Raw genomic sequence first — 12601 nt, forward strand, 5'->3', positions numbered from 1 at the left:
CAGTGTCGACAGCATGCGGGTTAGTGTTACCAGCCCCAGTGCCTGTGAGTGGGCTTCTGTAGACTGAACACAAAAGACAGGTAATAACGGATTAAAGGTGACATACATGTATTAAGTCTCTATTTTCCTAATCGTATAACATGTCTGAAAATATCCCACATGACTGACACTCCTTTAACAATTCATGTGAGAAGATCAGCTTAATAGAGCTGGGTTTATTACAAACTTTGACTTGTTATGTAGATGTTTTTTGATTGTTTGTTCTGACTCAAGGTATCATAAAATTCAGGAAAAAACAAAGGCTATCCCGCAGAGACATAAAAATACCTTGTTTGGATAACAGATCTTGAAAATTCAGTAAATAAAACAAAACAAAACAAAAAACAAAAGGAGTTAGATATGACTATTTTTTCCACCGTGGGGAAATTTCACAGTTAACAGCAGCAACATACAACAAGTAAACGCAGAGAAAAAGACAGGTAGTCTAATACAGTAAGGACTAAGCTTCCCAGAGTGTCCCAAAAATAAACCCCTACAGTCTCCACACTTAAAATAAATGATTAATGATGACTCCCTACTCACAGCAAATGGGCCCAAGTCAGGATTTTCTTTCTTAATGCAGGTGTCAGTAATCCTCCTTTGCCTTTTCAAGTGATGTTTTTAGCCTGAGGAAATGCTTGACCAGATTCCTCTCTTACTGCGTAGAAACAGTGTAATCTCTCAATCCTTGACACAGCAAATAAACACTGCAGAGAAAGAGAGCCAGGCAACTTTATCTCTCACTTCCTTCGACATTGTCTCTTTGACAACTTTTCGGGGAGCCTCAGGGGGGAGAGAAAAGTGGAGACATATTTCTTGGGTAACAAGCCCAAAGGGTCTGTAGCTGTGGATTGAAGGTTAAGTGCATTTACTAATATTCACAAAAAGGAACTTAACACCTTTGGGATCTAATGGCATTATGTACGCTTCCGTTTGACCAGGCATTTAGTCACATTTACTTTTAAAGAAACTGAAGTGGAAATGCAACCACAAATGCAACTGTAAACATCTGTAAACATCAGTCCAGTACCTTTAGTATCATAATCTATTACCACTGAAAATGTAAACATTGACAATGTCAACGTGTTTCAGAAACATTCACCAACAAATGTTAATATAACAGATAAGAAGTAGAAAAAAATGCACTTTGACTCTGTGCATTTATTCATTCCCCTGTCGTCACAGCGTCTAATTGGGGGTTAATGTGTTTTAACCTCCTTCATGAATTACACCTTGAGATACCTGAACTCCTGCTTCGCCACTTCCTAATCCCTCATCTTAATTGGACAAGACATCCTTTTTTCCACTGGAGATAACTCTATTGTGGCCTCAGACTTTGAAACAAAGACCTTTTCTTTTGGACTGCGTCTCACCTGGTTGGATGTTGATTCAGGACACACCTAAGATCTCAGATCATGTCCAAAATACACAGTGAAAAATGTTATCATTGAATGTGTAACACTGACCCTAAAGGTCCCTGGTTTTCTATAAACATCCAGTGTCTCACGTCTTGTCCAACATTGGTCCTGGATACAAAGAATGTTCTCTCAAAAACACTATGGTCACTATGGTTACTCCACTGCTACTGCATGTTCGTGAGGAGATGGATCTTTTACTAGCTTTTTTTCCCCTTTTTCTTATTTGTTATATTTTTCTTTTTTTCTTTTTTCTCCTTAATTTGTTGTTTTAATAACATTTCATGCCATGTGTGGGCTTGAATAAAATCAGGTCTAATTAGAATGCCTCCACTAGGCACAAAATTAAAAGTATTTGATTGAAGTTAATATATTTTTCAGATAGTTTGGAGTCAGACATTGAAGTGGGATAACATATTGTAGTGATGATGTTAGAACCATCACTAATAATACTCTCTTTCCTACAGAAATCTGAATACAGACTATAATTTGAGTATAGTTTGCAGATGCTACTCACGGCTCTCACTACAAGTATCAGGCAGTGATAATGGTTTTCAGTTTCCACATTGTGACTCTCACCTCAGGCAACTTAAAAATATTATATTTGCTACTTTTCTTGTCTCCCACAACCTTAAGTGTAAATAAGGTGTGTTTGTTCATGCTGTGACAATCCATGTGAGAGACTTAAACCTAAATCTGATATGCTCTTTTGCAACTTTTAATCATCCTCTCATTTTATTTTTTGCTTTCACTGCAACATATCCGTTCCATTCTTCAGGTTAAATGTGGCACCATGCTGCAACTCATTTTGTGTGTTTTAAACTTGAAAACGAAACTGGTTAATATAAACTTTAAGACATTAACAGGAAAAAGCATTGCATTTACTCATTCTAATTAAAATTCCATTGCATTAAACATTAGTATTTCTGTAATTTTATTACTTTGTTATTACAAAAATTATATAATTCATAAAATTTGATGAGGTTCTCACTTTTACAGCTGTATTGACATTACATTTTCCTGGTAGGCAATACTTGAGAAAAATACTTAGAAGATGAGAAAAAATATACATATAAACCCAGCTCTTTTTAATGCCCAGGGGGCAGTATTGGCTGTGCAAAATTTAGAGTAGAAATATTAACCTTATCTGAAAGCTGTTTGAGAAGTTGTACAGATACACTACACTAATAAAATCCCCTCTTCAAGGAACCTTATAAAGGCTTACAAGAAAAAGTTTTTTCCCACTGAAAAGCATTGGAAACTGTTGTGTTAACAAGCCGGAGCAGAATTTGCTGAAGTGTTTTTTTTTTTTTTTTGTACAACCTGAAAACAAGATTGTTTACCACCACAAAACAGATTGGAGTTGAACAGACAGAGCATAAAGGGGGTTTGATAGAGACACAACACATCCTGAGGCCCAGGATCAGCAGCACTAATGGGATTAGACCTGCCACACCACACACACCAAACATCACACATCCGAGCCAACAGAAAAGCTCAACATCTACACATCAGCTTCTACTTTCAGTGAAGAAGAGTCAACTTTCTAACAACTCAAAACAATAAAAAGAATATCAACTTTTATTTAGTCACAATATTCATGATATTCATTCATTGCACTGCACCCATTTGACACGTCCTTCATGTGGAGCTGAGAAGATTCTTCTCGTCCTTTATTTTCTGTTGCCCCTAAGGGGCAGCAGAGGCCTGCATTAACCAGCGGCAGCAGCTCATCTTCGACTGGGACTCTGTCGCTTTCAGGATCATGAATACAACAGTGAGGAACAAAGAACCAAAGTTCAACAGATACACCAACTAAAAATCATCAAACAGTACATGTTGTACTCTCATACAGAGATATTTAATTTTAGGAATATGGTTGAAATCCTTTATTTTGCTGATGAATTTTCTGAAATCTGATGTTTACTTGATGAACAAAAAAGGTAAGCTCTGATGAAAATAAATCCCACATCTCTCCTGCACACATACACACACATTTCATTTGAAGCACTTGTTTTCCTTCTTTCAACAAACAGGTTGATATGTTGAGACAGGGCTGCTGGGTGGGCTCCTCCACAGGAGTGGGGGGGCCTCGGTTCAAGGCTATCAAGTGAAATTCATAAAAGAAGAAAAGAAAGAGAGAAATGAGCCAAAAGTTTGGTGATAAGTGCAAAATGTAGCAGGGCAGTTCTCTGGATCAGGCTGTGGGATGCGACAAAGATTAATAAAGAGAGCAGGTCTGCAAAGGGAGAGGGTGACGGTGAGGTTAGCTGGAGGGCCAGACAGCGCTAGATGAAAGTGGGAAATCTCTCCCACAGCTGTCAGCAGTTTTTAATGTGAACTTTCCTATTGATTGGCAGAGCCGGCCAGGTTCTGCCACCAAACTTCTGTAGTTTGGTGGTTTCTAGTTTCTCGAGTGTTGGATGGATTCTGTGGTATGAAGAGTCCAATATCAGGTTTGTCATCTTGAGAATGTGTTTATTTTATAGATAAGAAAAGTGGAGTGGCTGTAACTATCATTGTGCTTTTGCTGATTTGTGGATTGAATGTGTCAGTTCATTTTTTCAGCTGCAAAATATTGCAGTTCAATCAACTAGAGCTCAGAATGGACTCCACATAGCAAGCATAGAGTGTTCACTGTAACCTGTTTCAATCAATTTAAAGTGAAGGAAATCAGCATCTGTATTTATCTCAGATACGTACCAGCGAGGTTCCATGTAGAATACAGTAATCTTTAGCCTTTACACAGCACTGTAATTGAATCAAGTCATGATCTTTCATCCCTGTAGTTATTTTAAGACATGAATGACACAACAAAAATTGAAATGCACCCCCCTCCCCTTTCCCATTTCAACAAAAGGTCAGAAATTCAATCACCACCGCTGCTATTGCTATAATAATATATGTATGGGAAAACAGCTACAGTTACTGACCGCCAAATTCTTTGGCTGCCTGTGGTCATTTTGTCTTGCCTAAGAACAGAGGCGTCTCTCACTGGAGTTATCCATTAATCCCAGCAGGCTGAGAGTACGAGCGTACAACACCAGCAGATTCTTTGATTCTTAACTCTGTTTGCACCGGTGTTTGGTTCATTTAAATCTCCTTTCCAGTAATGGATGACTTTTCTCCATTACTCCTACACACTCAGTTATATTTGTTTTGCACATCTTGTTTAATTAGTATTTAATCTAATGTCTGATTATTGATAATTAAATGACATGGGAATGAGTTGCTTAAAAGCACCTGTTTTTAATGTAGAATTTATTAAACTAAATGCACAATGTACTTCTCACATTCATTGTGCCATTACCTCACAAATATAGAAACATATTTTGGCAAATTAAAGGGGATTTTTTTTTTGAGAAGAGGTGCCACCATGAAAAATCCCCTTCTCCTCTAAAGAAACATTGTTGCCATAAGAGTAGATAAATTGAGAGAACACAACAGATAAAAACACAAGGCAGGACATCAACACTGGTCAGTGTTACTTTTGTTCTTTTCAGTCAACATTATATTTTATATTTGCAACATTGTTTCGTCTCAAAGCACACTTTATTCACAGCCAGTTCATAAAACTAATAAGAAAAGGCATGATGTAAGAAAGTGAAGGAGTGGGCGAAATATTAACAGCATGATGGAGAGTACAAAGGAGCAGGAGAGGAAATGTGAACTGGGAAAACAAGGTGAGGGAGGTAAATGAAGGAAGTGGAGTGAAGTTGAAATAAGCAGCCTCATTAATGCACCGTCACAGCTTCCATTAGGCTCCGAGAACAGACTGTATCCATACACTCAGACAAAAGAAAGACATGGGAAATAATTACAATGAATTCTATGCCACAAAAAATCAACTTCAGGCACAAACTAATCTCGGCATGTGTGTGTCTTTGCATGTTTACCTCTGTGAGGGGCAGGGAATTAGACTGTTTTAACAGCATTGTCATTTGTACTGAAACTGTGTAAAACTTCAAAGCAGCTCATGACAAAATGGGAAACCATAAAAACAGAACTATTTCCTCATCTTTAATATTCAATGTAGTATTAAAAATAAAAGTGACAGAAAAAATAATTTCCTGCCTATTCATTTTCACATTATGTGTCAGTTTTTGTTTTGTACATACAGTGGATTTTACAAATAGAAGCTTTTCCTACTGTTGCAAAGAAAGGAATGTTTCCTATAGTGATATTTTTGGTAGTGTGCTTGCTGTTTCTTGCAGCAGGCGTTTTTAAACCCTTGCATCTATTACCTTTCAGCGGGTAAATACCTAATGCTGGAAACATTTGTCAATGTATGCAGCTGGCTGAACAGAATAGATTATTAGGAAGTGAGAGGAAAAACACACTGCTTCTCCAAACAGCACAGGGCTTGCCATGCAAAGTGTTTCTCTACCTCAGATATAAAGAAGCAGCAAAAACAGAAGCATTGGCCATTTGCAAACATAAATTGTAATTTATGTATATTTACTAAGATGATTATTGAACATACAATTATTTAAAGCAATTTACACTGGCAGCATATAATCATTTGTAATTATATGTTGTTTTGAGAAAACACAGAAGCATACAGAGCCATGACAAATGTGTTTCTGAAAGCAAAATACAAACAAGAAATAACAAATACACCCTGCATTGTTGCAGTTGGACAAGAAGCAGCGTGCATATGCGTATAGTGTACTGTGTGTGTATGTGTGTGTGTTTCTTTGTGTTTGTGCAAGAAGTGCAAACGCTGAGTTGTGTAGGGAATTTATATGGTTTGTATTGTGGTGTTTACATCAAGCCTCATTAGAGATTTATAGCTGACGCACTGCAGCTCGTTCACTCAGAAATGCTGGGGTCAACACAGTGGAAAAGCATAAGTGTGCAAGCAGTTATTGTAAATTATTGAAAGGGTATACAAATACAAATGACTGAATAGCAAATAGGCTCATAATCTGAAAGGAGAAAGTTTGTAGCTCTGGTATTTCACCTGACATTTTGATGGAAATCTTGAAGCTAATCTGGTCATATTTCATGTCATCATTTATTATATTTTTATTACTATTACTATTTTTTCAAATAATTAGAAAAAATGCAGCATGATTTGCTAATGAACCATATTTTTAGTAAACAGTTACATATAAGAAGTGAGCTGTAAAAGTTAGGGAGGATAAAGAACAGACAAGATCAAGGTTATGTTCTACCAATGTCTTTGCAAGAAACAAGAGCAGCTCATGATGCAGTGTAATATTTCGTATTGAGTAAAAGCTTTTGAAAGGAGGTAATATATTCACAATGGCTGAGCCACCGGCAATAGTCCTCTATAGTAGGCTACACACAACTAAAATGAGCCCAGCACTGGTAAAGAAAAGCTAAAAACATCAATAGTATACTGGCCTCCTGTTGGGTCCTGTGGCCAGTGTTGTGCAAACAGCAGAAAGTTGCGGCGTGTGAAGGGTAATGGGACATCCAACGCCAGGGGACAGCAGGCGGCAGAGTCACACACCGCTGCCGAAAGAAAGATGAAGTAATCTCAGGAAACAAGTAGACACACTCCACTTCGAATTTCGCCCCAAACAAGATTAAAGTGACATTATTCTATGAGAGTGTGGCAAGAGTATTAATCTTACACATAGAGGCAGGGGCTAGACAAACACCGGCCGGCTGCAGGAGTATGGGGGCACATTCTTTATTTTGTCAGTATATGGTGAGGTCCAGGAGAAGCACAAAGAGCCCCATCATCTTATTTTGTAATGCAATGAGAGCACCATTACCTCGCTTATAACATTCTTAATAGCATTTGTTTTCTGAAAGCATTATGCAAAGCAACAATTTAGTTGTTTTTTGCTTGTTTTACTGACATTATGTATCCTGTTGAGCCCAAAGTGTTTAATTTTGAAGCATGTATGCGTTAAGTAAATTCATACTCATCTAGTTTACTTAAAAGTGAGATTAAAAAGCTCTGTTCCTCATTTTTTTATTCTTTTATGCTCTCGGTGGCTCTAAAATACAGAATCTATGTCCACACAGAGAGCGTTTTGTCCCTCCTTCAACGTCATTTAAAAATTCATCACTTTCCAATCTACTAAATAAGCGTTACATTGAGGTTTTGTTTAGAACCTGTTGCATTAATAAGCCGGTCTCTAAAACCCCACTGAGAAAGACAGAGCTTTAATGAGTGGGGTTTAAGCCCCTCCACCCATCTACTCCACCACCCTCAGCTTGGTCTCCTAATGAGCCATCATCATGCAAAACTGCCAGCTTGATACACATTAATTGGATTTTCACTTTTTCACCAATTAATTGACCAGCATTGTCATGTTGGCCAGCCTCTGAAGGGCTTCTAAGAAAATGGGGAAGCTTCCCCCTTTTTACTCTCACTGACTCTAATAGCCACTGACTGGAGAGGGGAAGCATTTTCCACCCCCCTTTTCTTCTTTACAACCGAGATCAGCTATCTCATTATAGGCTTATGACATTTGTTGGAGCCAATCCCTTTGTGGAGAGAAAACAGTTTGTGTGCTGCTCAGTTGAAGCCTTTACAGTTTGTTAACCTGCCTCTGCCAGTGCCAGGGCCCCCGGGGGGGAAGCCTGATGTGCAGTGAGTGACTCAGATTCCTCGCACCCTAGAGGACAGACCACAGGGTGAGGGCGAGCAATCCCACGCCGCCTTGTTCAACAAGCACCAAACAAGGACTGAATGCAGCCACGGCATTTCACAACCGTTATTTGATATGTTGACACATCAGTGGTGTTTTGAATTCTGCCAGGGGGATTTTTGTTCACATGAGTCCCTGCAGTGGAAATCCATTTGGGGAAAGTGCAGTAGAACTAATATTTCAGTCAAAATGTTGGATTTAATCTTAAGACGTGAAGACAAAAAAAAAAAAAAAAAAAAAAGCTGAGACAAACGTGACCTTCAGTTAATCATCAACCAAAACTGATGTTTGGAGGGCGAATTCTGGTTACAGTGTTGAGTTTGTGTCGTGGTTATAGTTGTCTAAATATTAACAGTGTTAATGCTGTTTAGAGTCGGTACCATAGTAATAACAAAGACAGCGGCAACACTCAAAAATGCTGAGACAGAGGCTGGATATGACAATAAGATTTCTTTTTTTTTTTTTTTTAAGACAACTGTGTGTAATTTTTTTTTTAATCTTTTATCTTTTATTCTCTTAACACAGCTTTAACCCTGCAATGTTAAAGCACTGAGAATGCAAAAAGAATAGCAGATGTAAATGTACAAAATCAAAAGGACCTTGACTATCTTGAGGATGTCGACAGTCTGACCACATCACAGCTCATTATGTGTGCATATTTCTGCTTTACTGGCTTCAGGTCAAGATGATGTGAACCATTGATCAGTGCATGTGAAATAATAATAGGACTTTTTTTTTTTCTTTTTTGATATATTACATGTTTAAATAAACATCGGTTATGCTGTAATTGCATTTGTAAACATTGCATGGTTAATTTGTCACAAAAGAAAAAAAGATTTTTACATCATCGGTTAAAAAAAAACAAAACAGATAAAGTGGCTTTAACAATGCATGCAGACAAATAATAAATCACACATATACAGTTAAAGTAATAGAAGTAGGTTATTTGTTGCAGCGTACAGAGAAAAAAAGGTATTGGTGTAAATTAAAGGATTGAAAACTTGTGCATCACCAGCTTTCAGAGAACAGTCAGTTTTATCGATCCCTTTCCTCATTTTGACAATTATTTAATGTTATAGTTGTCTAAATGGGTGCAATTTGATGTTTGAGCCTTTCGTTGAACCTGAAGTGTAAAAAAACAATGGTTACAACAGCTCTCAGGGGTAAATGAAAAGACACTCTGTCAGCTACTGTTTCTAAAGGTAATGTTCCAGTAGCTGAAAATAAACCATTTTCCCTGAATCAATACCTTCCCAGTCAGAGAGGGTTGAAGGTTAGAGGTCAAACCTGGATGAAAACTGTGATTTGTTAATCAAGGCCAATAGCCTTAATGAATCGATTAAGGGTTCAAGAGGAGGCGTGGTGTGTAACATTTAATGTTAGTTGGTTTCTGTAACCATGAAGGATTCCATTATTTATGTAAGAGTGTCCATTATGTCACATTGTGGTAGAAAAAATAGGCGTTTTTAGAGCCATCAACATTTAATCAAGCAGAACTTCATTAATCCACATAATTAATTGAGCAGGCTTTGCTATGTTCCTTTTGCTACCTTTACTTTCTGGTCGGACGGACATGTTTCACCATTATTGTTGTCCTATCCCTCCAAGGGTTGTGAGTTAATCTGCATGACCCAGCACCTGTCACATACTAATAAACACAGAACTAATTGACTTTGTTGGCCCACTTATCAACTGCCTCACCAGTCAAGGCAGAGATTTTTGTTTGTTTACAGCAAAACGGCCAGGTGTGGCTCATCAACCAAGAAAAATATACTTTATTATATTTTAGGGTTATGGAATCAGTATAGCATGGAATAATTTATATAAAATATGCCTAAAAATATGGGTCTAAGATGGGGCAAACAAAATAAATATAACACCACTTGTAATTAATTGAGTAGATAAATTAAATTAAACAATAATCCAGTAATTTGATAAACTTTAAAGGTATAATATGTAATATTTACACATGAACATACCTGAAAATGACTAGACCTACGTTATGTATTCTGTTGATTTATTGCATTTTTATACAACAAATGAACAGAATCTATATTTGTATTATTTATTAAATATTTGTAACATCTACCATACCAGATACTGCATATGTATTATGAGTATTGGCCAAGCTACTTGAAAAAGGTTTCCTATCAAAGTCACCAAACACTCCATATTAAATTAAGCGTACCTATATTGAAACTGCTACCTGAGAAATGTGGCAAGTTATGTCACAATATTTTATTTTTTCTGTGCTGAGACAAATCAATATCAAAGGAATGGTTAATAATCAATGGAAAAAAGGTAAATTTTCAGTTCAATTGTTATTTAACAGTAATGGTGGATCTCTGTAATAGTTATACTAACATATCTGAATTCTAATTTCAGATTTTTTAAAATATAAATTATTATATTTCAGTTAATATTGCGTACCATTTAACCTTTAAATCATTCATATATTTTATTTGCTTTGTATTTTGTTGAAAGGTAGCTACTGTTAGACTTAATTTTCAGGAATAATTTTAGGATTAACACCACGCTGTATTGAAGTATGGTTGCTATTTCCACATACAGGCACGGAAAAAATTATTAGACCGTCCTTGTTTTCTTCAGTTTCTTGTTCATTTTAATGCCTGGTACAACTTAAGGTACATTTGTTTGAACAAATATGATAACAACAAAAACAGCTCATAACAGTTTAATTTCAGAGCTGATATCGATCCATTTTCAATGGTTTTCTTGATAATAAACAAAATCACTTCAGTTCTTACAACAATATCTATGGCATTGTACTGACAACAACAGTGCTTTTAGACATTCCATGTTTTCTTTTCTGTCTGTTTCAGTCACATGATACACACAGGAGTTAGTACTTGATTGCATAACCATTGTTTTTGATGATGTTTGATGGTCTAATATTTTCCTTTCCTTGACTGTACATTTCACGGACATTATTTCATCCAAGATCCACCCTATACTCAGCAACATTTAACAAAAAAAGTAATGTTTTCTTTGTTCACTCATTTCCTTCAGCTTTTATTCATATATTTACTGTTTTTACATTTGCATTTTACACCTCTACTCAAAATTGCATTCATTTGGAGTGTGAACATTTTTTTGTTTCTGTGGATGAGCTTCTAGCAACTTGTCTGTTTGGTATCAGTGGTGTAGTTTATTTTGGGGATCACCAAGTGTGTGTATTCTGGGACGCTGAGGATGTTGGAAGCTGAGAGCAGCTAATTCTCAGGGCACATTAACTAGTGAACAGGCTACATATGTTTCTCTGTTGTTTCAGTTACTCTTGTGGAATTTCCTTTTGTGTCGGTTTGTTTCCATCCACAGTGGGTTACAGGTTCTGTCACCTTTTCAACATAAAAAATCAAGTTTGTATTTCTTTGTTCTCCTGCCACTGCCTTTCAGCCACGTTCAAGAACAGTCAGGAATATGTAGGTTTTGTGGACACTACCCCACTGTCCAATCAATGAGAGAGTTTGACTACTGAGAGGAAATCTCTGATTTGATTTTTTCTTCATTGAAACACAGAATGTTTAAGAAACTGTTTCAGCCTGCTGCATATGTCAATTGGAGTATAAAAAGTTTTTTATTATTATCGTTATTAATGTGCTTTGGGTGGAGGTCACGTGGCAACAAAGACACCACGATTATTCAACTGGTCGACTTATATTGGCTTGATCATTTGACTTCTGAAGTCATTAAAATGCCCATCCCTAGTGTACAGTGCAGTATGGCATATGTGAAAATTAATGCAGCATACTACATAGTCACATGACCACCAGGCTTACCACCACCATGGACACAGTCACCTGCCAGCTGCTGGCAGATGCTTTTTTTTTTTGTGTATGTTTTTTTTTTTTAAAGCAGAATGCTAAAAAAAAAAAAAAGATTGTTTGCATTTATTGCTGAATTTATCTCAAAAAAATAATATCTGTTTTATTAGCTTGTTTCAGCCTTTAAAATTGCAAACTGCAAGTAGCCTGTGCGATAGTAACATCTTGACCCCTGCAGTGTGTGGCTGTTTCTGCATAAATGTGCTGAAGTATACATCTATATTTAATGTCTGGAAAGAGTAAACTCAAGCATAGTAACTGGCCACAAAGCACAAGCTTCACTAATTGTGAACAGACATCAGACAATGTACAGTAAGAGGCTGATCATACAATACATTACAGTTGTGGTATATTTTGGCATCTTTGGCATGCTGCTGCTGTTTATTTATTTGTTTTCTCCATTTGTGTTTAGAAAGTTTGAGTGAGAGAAATTATGCACTTTGTGTTTAATATCATGGCCAATACTCATGACACTGTTTTATATAATTTCATTTTCATAGTTTTTGGCTTAAACCTGCAGTATAAACATATTGTCAAGAAATTGTGATGGACAGTTTTTACTAAAATATTGATTAGTGAGTAAAAAAAAAGATATGCATGTATGATTATTAAATTGTTGTTAACTTTAGCTTGATATTTAACATGATTCCTATGTTTCAAGCATCTACAT

The sequence above is a fragment of the Sphaeramia orbicularis genome, chromosome 15 (assembly GCF_902148855.1).
Source record: "Sphaeramia orbicularis chromosome 15, fSphaOr1.1, whole genome shotgun sequence".
In the NCBI taxonomy this organism is placed as follows: Eukaryota; Metazoa; Chordata; class Actinopteri; order Kurtiformes; family Apogonidae; genus Sphaeramia; species Sphaeramia orbicularis.